Genomic DNA, 19,135 nt, shown 5'->3' on the forward strand with positions numbered 1-19,135 from the left:
TGAAGCAGGAGTGAAGAGTAAAAAGGCAGCCTGATCCTGTAAGGCTTATTTCTATTTTCCATTCAATTCACTCTTCTTGTTCCTGATTTTTTAAAGTGAAGCTAAATAAGAAAATCGACGAAACAAGTGCTTTTTGTAAAAGTAAAAGCTGTGCATTTATGCGGAAACATCGTCTCTTTTCGACAAAGAGGTTTTATGTGTTTTCCTTACCTGCTGCACTATGGGGAAGCAAACTTCCATTCACTTTGTGCAAACTGTAATCATCTGTACTCTTGTTTTACGTCTTGTTTTACATCTGTACTCTGTGCCCATTGCTGCGATTATAGAAACTTCACCTTCCCTGAAGAAATATTTTGTAGTCAAAAAATACACATATATACATATATACTTCTGAATATTTTGCAGTCCGAGAGAGAGGAAAGTTACTCACTGGCTTGTCAGTTTAGGGGCTTATGCTTTCACTTGGTGTTGCACTGCACAGAACAAAACTGATCTGTTCTAGGATTTACAGAAATATGGCTACACAGGCAAAGACTAGACACAAACTCTGAGGAAAAAATACTTGAACAACTGAAATTAACATGAGGAATCAAACATATTTTCCTACTTTCTATCTCATACTAAGGAATGGAAATGTTTATTTTGCTGTCTAATGTTTATCCACTAAAAATACCAACTGACAGAAATTTTATAAAATGTGATATATTTGTATGAAGGTTGAGAGTGAGCTGAATAATTCAATGATTAATATAGTGATGAGGGACATAATGGCTTACTTCTAACCATAGGTGACACCATGCATTAATTTTATGGAATTATTCAGGTCTTGAAATGGGGCAGGGGAATAATCTTGATGTCTCTCAAAGGAAAGGGTGTGGTACACAGGTAGGAGAAAGAGAGCTGACAGAAAAAGAACATTAAAAATGTTCATGAAATGTATCAAGGCAAGCACTGTAGGCCCCATTTAGTAAATCTAGAAGAAACATCCATATCCCAAAAGTTAAAATTTAAAATGTTTTCTCACAGTGATGGAAAAAAGATGTGCAGTTAAATGTAAGAGAGGAAGATAAAATGTCACTGCACTGCAATGAGTCCAGTTTAAATGTTAATAAGCAAGTGAAAATCTCTACACATGACAAGCTTCCACTAATGCCAGTTGTTGGTGATATTAATTTCTACAGATAACCATAGGCATAGATGACATGCAGGGAGGTATGGTACCTCTTAGGCTATATCTAAACTGTGGACTTTTCTGTTAGCACGGCCCAGTTGGGCAAGTCCTAAGGCTGGTGCAGACCTCAGCACAAATTTGACAAGCTGCTCCGGCTTACAGCTAGAGTCACCTGAAAAGAACTTTCCACAGAGCAGCATATCTGGACCACAGATCACCCCAGCAACTCACCCACTTCATCTTCATACATACAGACAGCATTGACTAATTCTGCTATGGGACACTGAGAGCCAGAATGCTATGAAGTAGTCAAAGGGGGGCTAGGAGCTAGCTCAATTATTGTAAGAACGGGGACATCAGAGTATTAATGTGGGGGAGTCTGAGTGGGTTAATACTACCTGGGGAGGTAAACCTATCAATTATCCCACATGTACAACTGAGCATTCTTAATCTGGTAGGCAGGATGTATGGAGATTTTACCTAATGTATTCAAAAGTTTAATCTGCATCATTCACATGCTAACCTGTTTGCTTTTGCTTATTTTTATTAATTCATTTCTTTTAAAAATCACAGTATTCTGAACAAGGAAAAAAAGTAGCTTCACAGGAGAAAGCGACAATGAACTGTCTACTAATCAAAAAAAAAACTAAATTCAAGGACAAGAATTCTGGAGGAATCCAGGAAATGCCTGCAGGTTAACTTAGTGGCTAGCTGAAGAAACGTAAAGCACAGCTGAGATGAAGCAGAGATGGAGTAGATGGCTGATATGTATAACCTGGGCGTCAGAGTTCCCAACTTCTCAGCCTGTCCCACCCAAGTTTAACATATGTGGCGATCATGAGAAACAGAAACAGAAGGGAAAAAAGGTGGGAAAAGTGTAAGAGAATAGAAATCCCAGGGCTTCCCTTAACGTGCTTGAGGATTGATGAATGAGAGGGAAATCATTTGCTTCCTAATGATCTGTAAAATGTGAAAAGTTCTTGCATCTGAAACTGTGTAACTACTGCTTATATAAGGGCATGTCTATGTACATGGAGGTATATATACACGCCCAGTTTTGGATTTGTGATGACAGGTTGTTTAGCTAAGGGGGAAGATTACAGTGTTAGGACCATATTTGGAAGAGGAATAATTTTTAAGTTTCCTTTGCAATCCTTGATATCTTTTTAGTTCAAAAATTTTTATGCAAATTGATTTCTCAAAGCAGTTTTATAAATACGGAGACAAAACACTGAAGTGAGAAAACTTTATTCCTTCTTAAATGAGAAGCTTAGAATGATAGAATCACTGCTGCCACAAATACACGCTACCACCACAAAAAGAGAATCTGGTCTGCTATGTTCAGCTCCTAGAATTGCACTGAGCAAAACACATAGAAACACATGTAATTTTAAGCATATGCTTAACCCTTTCCTGAATCGGAGCCTAAAATGTTCCTAGTATTCTTTCCAGCCCAGTACAATTATTGGATTAGATGCATGGAAAGTGAACGGCATAAGGGAATGTGCCTATTCTAAGGGAAAGATTCTTTCTTTTAGACTTTCTGCACACACTATATTCTTCTCTGTCCATTCCTGCTTCATTAATATTAATAAAAGCTTGTGTATTCAAGACATTTATAATACTGCATTACATTACTCAGTGGCTCTAATTATGTTATTTCTTGAATTCCAAATTGACTCCCAGCCTTACTCATTTTACCAGGTTTAAATAAGAATATGATTCATCATCTACAGAAAGCACATTACATAAGTTACACCGTTTCACAGTTGAGCACATTGCCTGTCTGCATTGAAGCTACAAATAGGAATAGAAATAAAGAGGATTTTCTATCCTTAGTTTGAAATTAAACTTAGACTACTGTATCAATCATGTGAGTTCTGGCTGAAATGAGAACAGAAAACATCCATCACATGTTTTGGATGTTCCAAACTAATAATACTCTGGGACTGGTTTTCAAGGAAAGATAGAGCTGTGCTTAGGAAGGGTGTGAATCCCAAGTACAACTGCTGCAAATAAAAGCTTTGTTTCTTTTTTTCTGTTGGATTCCTCATGAGGAAAATTTACTCCATATGTAGTACATATAATGGTTTTGCAATTCTAATGAAAAGTGTTAGCTACAGGCAGATTATACAGCATCAAAACTCTAGTACATTCAGCAGTGTACTGTGGCTTACAGATGTGACTCCAATAATAGTAAGTGAGCTCATCCTTAGTGTGGAAGATTATTCATTAGGGAGAGAATAATGTAAGTGATATGATCATTACATCACCTTTTCCTGTACATTATTCTCACTACAGCTGACAGGGAAAACATTTCTCAGTTTTAAGTTACATTATTTTCAAATTTTGCAGAGTCTAGATAAAAGTGGTATTTGAAAGTATATGTACTTTTAAAGTTTCATTTGATAACAAAGAAGGGCTAATGATGCAGTGTTGAATTACTTGTTCAGTATCTCTATTTGTTTTCTTCATATAAAATAGTTATTCCACAGCATTACATCCCACATCTATTAACACTAGCTATTTTAATTTTTAGGTAAAGGTTTTGAAGAAAAGATATTTTGAATCTATATAATCACAAAATCACAGAATGAAGGCTTTTGGTTGAAAGATACGATCAATCTGATTAGTGTAAAAGAGGTTTTAATATTAAACTCAAAAGAAAATTGCCAAAGTTACAAACTCAGGGAAATTTATGTTCAGATTACAGCAATAACATGTTTCGATGAGGATGGAGTCAATGAAGAAATATGAAAAGATTTCTTGGCTTTTTCTGTGCTTTTGGTAATAATGGTTTATGTCCCTGTATTCAAGGATGAGGAGAAAACCACTTCATTATGATTAGGATGGCATTTATCATGATAAGCAGTGTATTTACTGATTCTACTGCACAAAGGAGGGAATAATGTAAACCAACAGCAGAAGCCCTCCTAGTTTGAGACTATGGCATTCATAATTTTGAAATTATGCATATTTTGGTTCTTATTTTTCCAAATCAGACTGCTGTTCCACAATGTTCTCAGCACCTGCCATCAGAATGAGAATTACTATCAATAGTTTGCAAAAGCCTTAGCCTAGACTATATTAGTACAGACATACGCATTTGTGTATCATGGCCTAGTTTTTCAAGTTTCCACTAAATAAGGATGTTGTGAGGATTTGGAATGCTTATGTGCAAATCTCACATAGCATTTTTAGAACAGAATTAATTTAGCAAAAAATTAACAGATTCAAAATGTAAACAGTAGTCCTATTTGTGTTGCAGACATTCTTCGGACAATTAATACAATAAAATTTTTAAAATAAACCCATTCGTTCCATTTAGGGTATTTGATTCAATATCGAGGTGGGGAACAGGAAAAGACTTTTCATTCAGTTCTGCGGCTTTCAGTGGCATACACCTTTTTGCATAACCACTTGCCACTGTCAGTATTAATAGAAAAGAAACACATTGTTGGCTTAATCATAGGAGAGTGCAATTGATCCAAGTATTTTGTGTAAGGAAATCATCACAAAATATTTATCCTGGTTTTGGCTTCTTTCCTATGGTATCTACCTCATGCACTTGTTGCATTCACAAGGATTTCCTGCTGTTGTGTGCACCAAGCTGGTTTACTACATGTGTTTCTACTTTTGTACTATATTGTTTTTCCTGCCTGAACAGTTACCAAGCAGTGCAATATCAGTTACCACACAGTGTAAATGCTACAACATCAATAGACAAGTCTCCCAAATACAATTAAATGAAATTCTGGAATCCTGCTCATAGATACAAAACTCCATTTTCCTCTCATTCCTATAATTCCCAGATGTGAATGGAATAGAAAATGTTTTCTCTTTTTAAAATTCGGATATTTCTGTAGAACCATGTGTGAGAACTACGATTAATAAGTTGTCTTTAAATGTAAGATTTTCCTGATCTAAAGCATGGTGATGCTCTGAGAATCTACATTTCATGAATGTAGATACACTTGCAGACCAATGGTCTCAGAATATGGTTTGCAGGGACCAAGCCAATTCAGTAAGCAGTGCAATAAAGACAGTCTGGTTTACTACAAGCTGACATCCTACTTTAACATTAATTCTCTCTCTTCTTTTTTTTTTTTGTGCTCCTTTCTTCCCCTCTCCCTATTTCCCAGTCCTCTTCTAGGTGTTCTGTCTATTTTGGATTAGCAAGTGGCAATATGTGCTATGGCTGGTGTGGGTTAATGCGAGCAGTTTGCCTCACTGGTACCCACACTGAGTAGGCAACTGACTACAGCTTCTTGTAGGCAAAAGATGATTGGAACAGCTTTCTCCCACCATGGAAGCAGTGTATTTGGGTCTCCTAATGCCTTTGTCACCCCTACTTCTCCATCAAGTTTGGATGACCAATAGGTTTAAAGATTATTACGGTGGACTGGCAGTAACAGTTTGAATGCAAAGGGCTCACTTCCATAGAAAAACAGAACTAAAATATAGTGGAGAAGTTGAAGGTCTGGAAATACCAAAATCCTGATTTCCTTACAACAGGGAGTACAAAATGATGTTACTATTACTGAGACTGATAAAATTACTTTTCCCTCTTTCCCTCCTGCTCTAATTAAACAACTGAGATCTATTTCACTAAAACATTACTGCTTTCCCCCTTTAATCTGTGTTTCCGTTATTTTTTTGGTTAACTTTCAGGTTTCCTGTCTGTCATTGTTCAAATTTTTGGGGGTTCATACCTGCAAAATTTTGTCCCCCCCAAAAGACCTAGAAAGACATTTTTTCTTTGAAGTAGTGGTATTTTAGAATAATCTCCTGATTACAGGTGGGCCTATAAGAAAAATATCAAGCATTGTATGATCTTACAACTGTAAAACTATCCCTGACAATTTTAAAACAAAACAATACTTGTTGTGACATGGACAAAACCACATGGTTTATACATGTTGAATTCAATCCTTCTTCATAGTAATAGTGCTACTTTAATCAACAGATTTCAGGATGAATCCTGTAACTTACCAGTCTTCAAGAAACCAATTAAGGGTAGTTTTCATGGTAGGTATTATCCGTATAACCAAGGTGCTCATATGGAGCCCAGTACCGGAATGCTTTACTATCACCTCTCAAAAGACCTCTGTGAAATATGCAAGTACCAGTCCCAACACTTCCCAGGTGTGGGAAGCAAAGACATTATTCTTCTGCAGCAGAAGACCTTGTTGCTAGCACTTGTACTGGCTCACATCTGCCGACCTTGCTGTGTCACATGCCCACCTGGGTGCCTTTGTCAGGGCAGCATGTCTATCCCTATATGCAATTTTACTGGTTAAAAAAAGTTTGTTATGAGGGGGGGCAGAAGCTTCTAGGTGCCAGTGCTGTTACGTCATTAGCAGTGTGGTTGGTGGCTGAGGGCTGGTGTGGTATGGGAAGACAGTTTCTTTCAAAGGAAGGGTTATGTTTTGCCAGCTTACAAACTTGTGTGGGAACACAAGACAACTTTTCTTAGAAAACTTTGTAGTGTAGATGAGGCCTGAGGAAATGAGGCTCTCTGGTTCCAAGGACACTTCTCACACTGACAAAGCTAGCTAAGTGCTTCCAGCCCCCTTTCCTCATCACTGATCGTTTCCACGCCTGTGCTGACGCCCTGTTTGTTCTAATGTGATTGTCTGTGGAGCTGAAAAATAAACCAGATCAGAGAGCTGATCCAACTTTAAAAGCACTCCTTCTCCCCCCGCCCTTTTTTTCTATTTTTGAGGACGTGCTGTTGAGAGAAACATCCACAGAACCAAGACCTGCAAAACTAGGGACCAGATCCTTAATAACATTACAGCCAAAAAGAAATTAGATACCTAATTAAATCTGTGAATCTGATCTTATATAACCTGTTTAGAATTGTGAGAATCCAGATCTTCAGATTCTGGCAGATTCTGCCACATTCTTCTCTGGCACCCTAGTTAATCTTCTTTTTCATTTAGTAAATGAATGGTACTTTAATCTGTTGTCTTCTAGATGCTGAAGTTATACATATTTCACAAATGTAATTTCAATAAAGATACTAAAAATGTTGACTTAAGCCCTAGCTGAGGGATATGCAAATGTAACAGTGTACCAAATATATTTGCAGTAAAGATCTAATTGAATTAACTGTTCACACAGCTTCTACACAGTCAGCTTGTCATGGCCTCCTTTGCAGCTTGACTACCTCCATTTTTGATTGAGATATTTAAAAGGTTTTCTCCCTTCCCCTGGGATTAAAGATCGTGATGAGCACTAATTAGCCACCTGCACCCATAGCACAGTGCTACAGCTTGTTTACCTTACAAAGGCTGCTGCACCCCTGGAGAAAAGTCATAGCGTGGTGGGTTTTTCATTTTAAACATTTCAAGTTCAGTTCCTTCAAGAAAAGTTTAACAGTTTACGCAATTTTTAGCATTAGTAGGAGGGGAAAGAGTCCCATTTTCTCACAGTGCTACCTAGATTCTGTAGAAGAGGAAATAAATACTGTTTATTTTTCTTCTGTTTTTAATTTTTCTATTTCATCAAGCGATTCACACATTTGGTGTTAGCTGCAGCACTTTGCTCCCTCTAACATGTAAAAATGAGACTTTGAAAATAAAAGTAACACTTAGCAATCACAAGAGCTTTACTCATGTTAGCATGATGTAGAATCCACTAAATAGCCAATTAAAATATAAGAAAAAAAACAGAAATAGATAAAAGAAACCTTTTCTCAAATCCTTTAATGCAGTGATGCTTAAGTAGTTTTTTTATTGTCAAACTGTGTCTTTGAATGAAGCCCTATTTAGGACTAGCAGCTGATATAGTTATAATTTAAACTGTATTCTGATTCTTGTTTGCTATTTTCCTTACCATGACTGGCTAAGAATGGTAAAAAATGTTCTGCTTTGTTTGTCTTTTATAAGTTCTGACTCAGTGGCAGGCAAATACTACTTATGGGCCTGATGTAAAGCCTAGTGAAGTCAACTGGAATGTTTCCAATGACTTCATTAGACTTTGGATTGGGTCTGAAGTGCAGCAATTTACTCAACTCTGGAGCATAAATTACAGACATAAAAAACAAATTATTTGTGTGTTGCTGGATTACTGACAGCAAAATGTATGATGTCAGAAAAATAATAGGCAGAGATAGCCTCCACAAGTTGGAAAAGCTTAAAATATAGCCAAAGATAGGGGAATACTCTTTGGTGAGAATAGAGACAGTCTCAGTTCCAGTGCTGATGGAGGAAAGTTGAGTAATTTGACAGACAATTATGTGATTAATCTAGTAGGAGAAGACGCTATCTGTCTCACTCAGTCACCACTCTGCTGCCTGATCATTGGACTAATATCTGGATGAGACGATGGTCTGCTATAACAGCAGGAAGAGCTCTGAATCTGTAACAACCGATGGAAACCGCTTTGGAAATGTTACGAATTCCAGTGGCCTAAACTCAGAGCAGAGGCAAACAATGTCAGCCAAACACATCAGCGGAGTTTCTTGCCAGAGTAAGTATGACAATTGACGAGAACTGAATGTTAATGTTAAAGAACAAGAAATCAAGCAATCTCCACCTGAAACATAACATTTTGTTTTAGAGAAAGATCTCCCAAATACTGTTCCTCCAAAATTTCATACTATATGTCTTGATGAGTTACGAGTGATACAATGAGCTAGGTACTTGTTTCTGTCAAAACTTACTTAATTACCCTTTGTTTGAAAACCTCAGGATGCCAACATCTTACCCTATCTACCCCAGGGAACCTAACCAAAATACTTGTTACAAAGTGCTTATTTGGTTGAACCAACTCTTCTCAGGTGAGTTTTTTATTTAAGCATACAATAATCCAAACATTGAAGAGTAATTCTGCTTTGTAAAAACATGGATTATTTTGGAATAAACCCATTTTTTGTTCTGGAAGAGCCTATCCAAGCAAAAGCTGTTATCCTGGCATAGCTGATTATGCAACAGCTATGTCAATTCACTTCTATAGATGTGTAAAATCTTAGTAGTCAAACATTGATTTCTCCCAGATCAGGAGTATTTTTAACTTTTAGAATTTGGTTCAGGTTATTATTTAGCTAGGTGTATATACTTTTAGCTTCACCTTATTAGCAAATCTGGAAGGATTTTTATATAGAGAGGTATTTACATAAAATAATTTGTATTTTAAGAATGCTAAAAGAAATACGAAATTGGGATTTAATGTGGGTAAAATACCTTTACATCAGTAGGTAATATTACATTGTAAGCCACAGAACTGAAAAACACACATATTTTGTTTATAAAATTGATATGCAAAATAAAATTGTATTTTGAAAAAGATACAAAGATGCAAGTTAAACTTTAAAATAATAAGGTGCATATCTTCAGTTAACAATTTTTGTCTTACATTAATTTATATGCACAATTTATTTATACAGTAGCATTTACTGATTTGTTTTTGAGTAATGTTTTACTATTAGAAGCCATTTCCCTCTCCCAAAAGCAAACAAAATCCCCTGTGAATAAGTAAAAAAAGTCTTTTAGCATTCCTTTTCTATTCAACTTTCTCCATATTTTGTCACCCTTTGTTTTCACAAATTGTTTTCACAATTGAAGCAGGGATGGACAGGAAAATTGGACAGGCAAATGGAAAATAAAAGCTAAGGTTTTTTTTTTATTATTAAACCAGGTGACACAGTAACAAATACAGATAAGGTACTGGACAAACAAACCTTTCCTCAGATCACACCTGTGCCTTAAAGTATGGCCATTTTTTACCACTATATCAGTTTAAGATTCTCCTCACAAAGCTTTCCTCATTTACTGCCGCAAATTGTCATGGTCATCATACTACTATCCAGGCTGGAACAAAAAGAATGGGAATGGGAAAAGGGTACAGAGAAGAAACCCTTGGAATAATACCTGGAAAGAAAAGTTTTGAGTAACTGGAAATGCTTGTCTTTTAAAAATTGCTATACAAGAAAAGATGCTTTTCGGAGATAATTTTTTCCCGTTCTTTTTATATTGGCTACAGCAGAAACTGTCTTCTTTTTCTTAAACAGCATCTATTTTCTGCTGGGCAGATCACATACAACCTCACCTCACAAGTGCTGCGCACTCTTGCTTTGTTCCAGTAAAACATGTGCTCAACTTTACGTACGTATACTCCCTGTGAATTAATGTCAACAGATAATAAACTATTTGATGCAAAAAGCTTTGTTTAACATTATTAAAAAAAATTTTGGTAGGATTCCCAGGCAGGATTTTTACAGACATTTTCCCACATAAGATGGGCAATTAGACCGTATGAAAAGTGACTTCCAGTTCTCAAAGTTTCATTTCATTTGGGAGCCAATATGATTTAGCGGCTAGACTAGTTTAAAAGACAAGTAGCCAGAAGAGTTTAACATTTTCAGGAAGGCTAAGCCATTCACTGAATTACCTTGGGCTAATCACTTAACTGTTATGTTCTTTAGTGAAACCGTCTGTAATACTGGGTCAAAACACACACCCCCTAAAAAAACCTCATTGAGAAACAGATGCTTAAGTCTGGTTCAATTCTCCAAAGTAAATAAGTTACAAAAAAGAGCAAGACAAATATGGCACGAGAACAAGACATTCCTTTAGCAACCTTACTAAGTCAAACTGAGATGCAGCTGCAACGAAAGCCTATTCAACTGCAATGTTGTATATCATTGAGCTAAAAGCCAGCACGAAATACACTCTGATGTCTACGTGATTATTAAATGCTCACTTTGAAACTAGGAGGCAAAATTCAGACTTCACTTATATAGCCACAACCTCATTGACTTCAGAAAAAACAGTGGAAATCCACAGAGTAGCATCCTGTGGAGTCTAAACTTCATGCACTCAAAAGAAGACACTTTCAAGACAAAGAAACAAGCATTGGCTTGTACTTGGCATCAGTACTTTGCATTCTTTGTTGACACCTGCTTACTTTAAAGCACTGTGCATTTTTATGGTACTCTATCAAAGAGAAAATAGTTGTCATAGCCATTGTTCTAATCTGGACACTAGCTCAGACTATGTCGTGGAAAACAGCAACACTATTACCATATAAAGATGTACAGCAAATGGAAAACTAATCTGGCAGTTAAGGCACAAGAATAGAGATCAGGAACCCACCCAGGTTCCATTTCCAGATATGTCAGACACTTCCTGGATGATCATGTGCGTATCGTCAAATATTGATGTTCCAGTTTCCTCATCTACAAAATGGATCTAGCAGCACTTGTTAAAGAAGTTCTGTGCTTTGCGACTGAGATGAAAAAAGGCTTAAAAGGTCTGCAGATAAGTAGGAACTGCACATTGCTAACTATGGCAGCCTTACTCAATTCTTTTCCTTTTCAGTTAACACATCATTCAGTTCATTTGGCATGTCATTGAAAACATTCTGCAGTAGAGGCATACACCATTTAAATGCCCCTATGTGTCATCATCAGCTGAATTAATACTATCTCTTACACAGAACGCACATGAATTTTGTACTTAAAAACATGCACAAGCCCTCTATCCTACTGAAATGCAACACAGTATGTGGAAAATCTATAGTTTCAAACAACATTACTTACAATGGTTCACAAAACCTAGGAACACAACGGTATTTTCAGCAAAGCAGTGTGCTATCGGTTGTACTTCTTTTCATAATCTTAATCACAACTACATACTGCAATACTGTCACTTCACACATCAACAATAGAACTAAACCTAGCCACAGCACAGGGAGCCACCAGCATACAAAGAGCCTCCCATGGCATCAAGCCAACAAAACAGTGTATTTCTGTGCTTGTATACAGCTGGCAGAGGCAGAATAGATGGGAAAACAACCTGACAATCCCCTGCTGCTTTATTTACACCTCAGAGCTGTTGTAGTACAATGCCTGGGGACAGACCGAGCTCAGAATTGAACATTTCTCAGCCCTGTGCTCTGGAGCTGGGCTGCATCCTTCATGTTTTCAGTAAAAAATCTCTTTTTATGTTTTTTTTTTTTCTTTCCTTTTTTTTTTGGGGGGAAGGAGCAGCACGCATTGAGTGTATTGACTGTGTTCCCCTAACAAATTATCAGTTCAGAAGTTATTGCTATGTTCCCTCATCTCACACTTGAACACGCTAGAAAAATTAAAAGCTAGAATGTTCAAGGAGCTAATGCCATCTAAAGGCTAATAAGCTGAATTACAATATATGGCCACTAGCCTTATAACCATAAGGAAAACCACTGCATCTAACTACTACAGATTTTCACTACAGATTCTGTTGCTGAGAACAGCATAGGCATCAGAAGGCTTTAGCTGGAATGGCAAAAAAAAAAAAAAGTTCTTGTTATTCAGCAAGATTGTCTCATCTCTTTGTTTAGGATTTTTTTATTTATCATTAGAGCTTTATTAGTAACATGATTTATCCTGATTTTATTTACGAATATTATTTCATTGCACTTGCACTTACTTTAAGCAAAGTTGATAGTAGTATGAACTGCTGCTCGTTTCAAAACATATCAGCAGTCAAAGAATAAATATTCTGCAGCAGTATTAGAGATTTATATATTTGAATATTTTTTCTAACTTGGCTAAAAGACAGGCTCCTCCAATCATGTACAGCCTTCTTAAACATGAAGAAAAGTATCTGGTTTCTAGAAGATCCTGACTTTGTGCTCAATTTAAGTGTAAGGCTAAAAAATGGTTCTTCCCTGGTAACTTCTCCGGGTCTCTAAAATAAAATAATAATAAAATCAATCAGGTTGGTTAATTTAAAATTTAATTTTAAATACGTTTGCTTTACAAAACAAATACTACAAAAGTACTAGTATGGACTTTCTGTTCAAGCTATAAGGAAAGTCAAGCTGCTGAACGATTAATCTCAGTTTGCTGAAGTGTTAAACCAGTTTTTGACAAGCACCTTTTTCTGCAAGCAAGGTGGCAGTATTTTCTTCATTTCTGTTTATTCAACTAGCTCACTTAAATTAATTATCCCAGCTGATTTTTTTTCATTATTTCCATCCATAAATAAAAAACAGATGGAAGGGGAAAGGACAGGATGATCTCTTCTAGTTCTACACACTTGAAAGACTGAGTGATCAAACCAATTAAATTCTCTCCCTAAAAGTATACTACTTTTTTTTTAATAAAACCTTTTTCAATGCAAAACACACTTAGATAATCTTCTTAAGAAAGTTCAAATACATTTACAGTAATCTTATTTAACTAAAAGCAACTATAAAGAGGTTTTTTCTCATTATTTTCTTTCCATTTCCATATTTATCCACTAGGAGTTTGATATGAATCACAAGTAGAAGCGTAATAATTATCTAGTAAAAAAAGAAATGAAACAGTCCTCATCTTCTAAAATAGTAAAATGTACGTAAAAATTAAGAATCCATATGTTATATTAATAAGTCTGAAATGTCTCAGATGCATGCACATATTAGCATGCCCTCTTTGTTAGCAAAAAGAAATGCTAAATTATGCATAAAGACTATAATCAGCACATTTTAATAGTTACCAATTAGTGAAAAATCAGTCTTTAAGAAAAAATACAACTGTAATTCAAGTTTAAAAGCAATCATTTAAATCAAAGTTTCCTCTTCACTGATTTGATTAATTTTCATGACACCTGATTTAAACCATTCCTCTAATATATGCTACTGTTTACTCATTCTGAGTTACAGAAAATATTTTTTTCTGCTTTTGAAACAAAATACTGCTGCCAGACTCCTCACATTCTCTAGCTGCAGTCACACATTTACTTCTGTCAAGAGGGTTATGTCCCTTCACTTCCTAACCCATATCATGGACTCCCCCTGTCTACCTTTTACTGACATCAATGTACTTGCAGCCAAGCAGTCAGCTGCATCAGTTCGCTGATCCAGATGAAAAAAATTTGTTGAAAACAGCAGTAAATTACTTTTTATGAAGGACAGTCTACACACAAGAGGAGGGAGCTGGAACAAGCCTGGGGAAAAGGTGGGACTCTTTCTCTTAACAGTCTTGTGGTGGGTTGACCCTGGCCGGATGCCAGGTGCCCACCAAATCTGCTCTATCGCTCCCCTCCTCAGCTGGACAGGGGAGAGAAAATATAGTGAAAGGCTCGTGGGTCGAGATAAGGACAGGGAGATCACTCACCAATCACCGCCACAAGCAAAACAGACTGGACTTGGGGAAATTAGTTTAATTTATTACCAATCAAAATCAGAGTAGGATAATGAGAAAATAAAAACTAAATCTTAAAACACCTTCCCCCCATCCCTCCCTTCTTTCCAGGCTTAACTTCACTCGCAAATTCTCTACCTTCCCTCCCCAGCAGCGCAGGGGGACAGGGAATGGGGGTTGCGGTCAGTTCATCACACGTTGTCTCTGCCGCTCCTTCGTCCTCAGGGAGAGGACTCCTTGCACTCTTCCCCTGCTCCAGCGTGGGGTCTCTTCTATGGGAGACAGTCCTCCATGAACTTCTCCAACATGAGTCCTTCCCACAGGCTGCAGTTCTTCACAAAACTGCTCCAGCGTGGGTCCCTTCCATGGCATGCAGTCCTTCAAGAACAGACTGCTCCAGTGTGGGCTCCTTTCTCCATGGGTCCACAGGTCCTGCCAGGAGCCTGCTCCAGCACGGGCTTCCCACAGGGTCACAGCCTCCTTTGGGCATCCACCTGCTCCGGCGTGGGGTCCTCCACGGGCTGCAGGTGGATATCTGCTCCACCATGGACCTCCATGGGCTGCAGGGTGACAGGCTGCCTCACCATGGTCTTCACCATGGGCTGCAGGGGAACCTCTGCTCCAGCGCCTGGAGCACCTCCTCCCCTCCTTCTTCACTGATCTTGGTGTCTGCAGAGTTGTCTCTCTCACATATTTTCACTCCTTTCTCCGCTGCTGTTTCTGCAGAATTTTTTTTTCCCTTCTTAACTATGCTATCACAGAGGCGCTACCACTGTCGCTGATGGGCTCGGCCTCGGCCAGCAGCGGGTTTGTCTTGGAGCCGGGTGGCATTGGCTCTATCGGACGTAGAGGAAGCTTCTGGCAGTTTCTCACAGAAGCCACCCCTGTAGCCCCCGCTGCTACAAAAACCTTGCCAGCAAACTCAATACAAGTCTATGTTAGTATAAAGAAACTGAGGAGAGAGTACACTTTTTGGGTACAGTGTTCACATTACCTACAGTAATATCCTACACCAATTTGAATCCAATCTTTATACAACTGAAGACATTCTTTTAAATGGATATGTCTCTGCCATCTTCCTTCATATCAATTTTCTTGGCCTCAGAGCATACTTCGATACCACACAGCACTCCTCATCTAACTCCATAGCTGTACTAGAATCCTGTATTAATGCATGTAATGTTTCTCTATGTATGTACCAACTACCTCACAAGCTTCTCCCTGTGGTCTTCTGTTCTCTTCTGATCACCTAATACCTCAGGTAACAAATTTGGCTTTGAATTAATTGAAGGTTTACAGATAGACTCACATCTTCCCACTTTGGAGTCAAAACCTGACTGTGAAAGGCATTATAGACTCATAAAGACAAACCCTTCACTTATCTTTGATGTTAAGAATACCACTTTTATCCTAGTTTGCAAAAAAAAAAAAGGAAAAAAAAGGAAAAAAAAGGGGAAAAAAAGGGAAAAAAGGGGAAAAAAAGGAAAAAAAAAGGAAAAAAGGAAAAAAAAAGAAAAAAGAAAAAAAGGGAAAAAAGGAAAAAGAAAAAAGGGAAAAAAGGGAAAAAAGGGAAAAAGGAAAAAAGGAAAAAAAGGAAAAAAGAAAAAAGGAAAAAAAAGGAAAAAAGGAAAAAAGGAAAAAAAGGAAAAAAAGGAAAAAAAGGAAAAAAAGGAAAAAAAGGAAAAAAAGGAAAAAAAGGAAAAAAAAGGAAAAAAGGATCGTTTATATTGTCTGCTTGATTATCTATTGCTTTCGTCTCTTCTCTCTCATATGTGTTTGGAATCAATCTGCAAACTGTGAACAAAGATGACAGAGGAACAGAAGCCTCTGCAATGATAAGATTCTATAAGTGTCCTGAAAACCAATATCCGAGTCAAGGAGAAAGGCCCAAATTACTGTCGCTGTTGAACACTGAAGTTACCTGTCCTGTTTGGCCTCCTGGCTGGATAATGAGCATGTGCCAAACCCCACAGCACAAAACCACAGCATATTTCAGAATCACGCACGACACCTGCTACCTCTTGTTCGGCTAGCATTTTGGGAGCACAGAGGGAAGATGAATGTATTACAGGGCATGTCAGAGAGCTAAAAGTCTAATGGGGTGCCACAGCAATGTGGGTGCCATCTAGAAATAAAAGAACATGGCAGGAAGCTTGCGCTATTGTTGTGGCAGGACAGGGGTATAGGTGATGTAAAGACGGAAGACACAAAACTGTGGGAAACTAGGATTCAGTATTTCTGCTGCTCCAAGATGAGCTATGCTTAGAACGCAACCATTCATGACTTTCAAAAGCTTTTAAATGACTTTTCTTGCCTCACCTCTCAGTATTTCTTGACTACACAAACCTATGACTTCAGACCAACATCTTCAAGACATTTTATGAAGAAGCGTTCCTCAAGGGTAGAAGGAACAGCTTTTACCACAATGTGCTCGTTATCATTTCTGTTGTATTGAATGGTAACCGTTTGTCTAAAAAAATCCAACCAAGGAAAATTTTCTTCCCCAAATTAGAGACTGCAATGGGATATTCTGGCCAGAATCTCAGAATACACCTCCTACAGCAGCATCAAAAATAATTCTGGTAGAGAATTAAGAAATGTGACCATCACGTCACATGCAGCCCTTTTATCCTTTTTCATTCTACGTGGGACAGCGTTAATCAGTTGCTTTCACAGGAACTCATTCCACAAACTCAAACCAACCCTTCTGTTGCTTACTCTATCGTGCTGAGATATTAAGCTGCTGACTGTGCCATCAGTCCATGATTTTTTAGGTTCTGCCCACCTGAATCTGATGTGGTATTAAATCCACAGGGAAGGAAAGCAGTTAAAATATCAGGCTGGGGTTCTAGCCTTGACCAAAACTCTCCAGAAGGCAAAATGTTACATGATTACTACATTTTTGAAGAATAGTAATTTCAAACTCAAGTAGACTGCATTTTTGTAGTTCCCTGAGATGTAACGAAGTACTGGGAGCATATGATCTTTCACTCATGCATAGGGCACAAAGATGCAGTTAGCTATTAAGTAGTATGCAGGAGTAAGGCACCCATTATTATATTCTGCTATCATTCCACTGCTGTTCTGCAAGACGGACATGAAATCCAGACCTATTCTTCATCAGCAGAATTAAAAACAACTTTGTCTACACACAGAGATCTATAAATAAAACGGTTTATGTTGAAGATACTCTTATCTTTCTACATTTAAGCCTGATCCATCACCCACTAATGGCAATAGAAATCTTCCTACCGACTCAATTAAATGTTGGACTGAACTATTTATGCTACCTTTGATGTCAGGAAAAAGTGTATTTTTTCCTTTCAACAGGTAACAGAATCTCTTAGTTACTGTTCAATTACTTTGTATATATATTTTTTAAAGCTTCTGCATGAGGGGCATAACTGTTTTGTAGATGTGAGTATGAACACAATCTGGATAAGGAATTGTAAACATTCACAAAAGACTCCAAAACCAAGTAATCATGACTTGTCAGAATGCACACATCTGATGGGGAACCAATTTTACCATGGAAGGATTAAACTAAAACTTTGAACAGGCTGTTCAGATTTGGTACAAGGGGTTTGGGACTCTAACATCTTGGTCTCTCAGGTTGAAGCTTGACAAAGATCTGGCCTGGCACTACACCAGAACCAAAACCTGTCGTTTCTTCTTCATCTATTTTTTCTTTCCCACCTTCTCCCTCTCTTGTGCCAGTGTTTGTGCAGCAAGTGCACAACAAAATGGTTTGAAGACCTGATCTCACTGAAAAATACTGCAGGGGAACGCTTGGCTGTCAGCTGGGTCAGTTTTCTCAGCGCGCTTCACTGTCCGGCATAAATGCAGGCACACAGAAGGTCTACCAGCTTAGATGTGTTCTGTACTGTAACTTTGGAAACCTAAGACCAGATAGGGATAAATGACTTACACCGGATTGTTTTTTAGTCTACTGTCTTCAGAAGTACTGTTCACATGCTAACTTCTATTTAACATGCACAGAAAAGGTAGACTGAATTGCACCTTACCAGATAAGCCTAACGGTTTACATAACCTCATATTCTATTTCAACCAAAAATGGTCATTTCAAAGAAAGACCAAAATCTCATAGTGCACTACTAAGCAAACAGGCAACCTAGAAAGGTGTTTTTTTTTTTTTACTGTGTCCCCTTAAGCATCAGGCTTTATCACCACTATTAATATTTATGCTAGCTAGCTTGAAGTATTTATTTATTTACTTTTAATAATTCCCCCTAAACACTTCGGCTTGATCATGTGTTTGAGTGATGAGTTCCTCACCTGAATAAGCATTTTATTTGGAAAAAAAAAATCAAATTTGGATTTGCTACACACTTGCATACCTTTCGCACAACCTTTCCACTACTGTTTTACAGACGTTTTACGTATTTCTTCCTATCTGTTACAGCATTTGTATGCACTGCCTATTACTGTAACCGCACACACATACCGAGGGCTCAGTTTGTTTTTCCTTCTGGCAGCGAGGCCGACCGAGGTGACTGCCAGCTCCCCCCTCTCCAGCCCCACACCTGTTCTTCAGGGCCGTTAACTCATTAAAAAAATTACCTGTCAGAAAAACTCTTAAAAACGTTTCCCGTTGCATCCCACAGTCGGGAGGGAGGTTACAACTAGGCTAAGCTGCTGGAGGAAGCGGTGCCATTAGGCAGCGAGGGTGAGGCGTCTCCTCTCCCGCCTTTCGCAAGCGGCGGACCCCAGCACTGGGACCTGCTGGGTGGGGGGAAGGGAGACGTTCCCCGGCTGTACCACTGCGTGCCCCTGCGGGTGGTGACATGAGGCGGCTGCCGCTCGCCTCGGCACCATCCAGCTCCTTA

The sequence above is a fragment of the Calonectris borealis genome, chromosome 4, assembly GCF_964195595.1.
Source record: "Calonectris borealis chromosome 4, bCalBor7.hap1.2, whole genome shotgun sequence".
NCBI classification, from domain to species: Eukaryota; Metazoa; Chordata; class Aves; order Procellariiformes; family Procellariidae; genus Calonectris; species Calonectris borealis.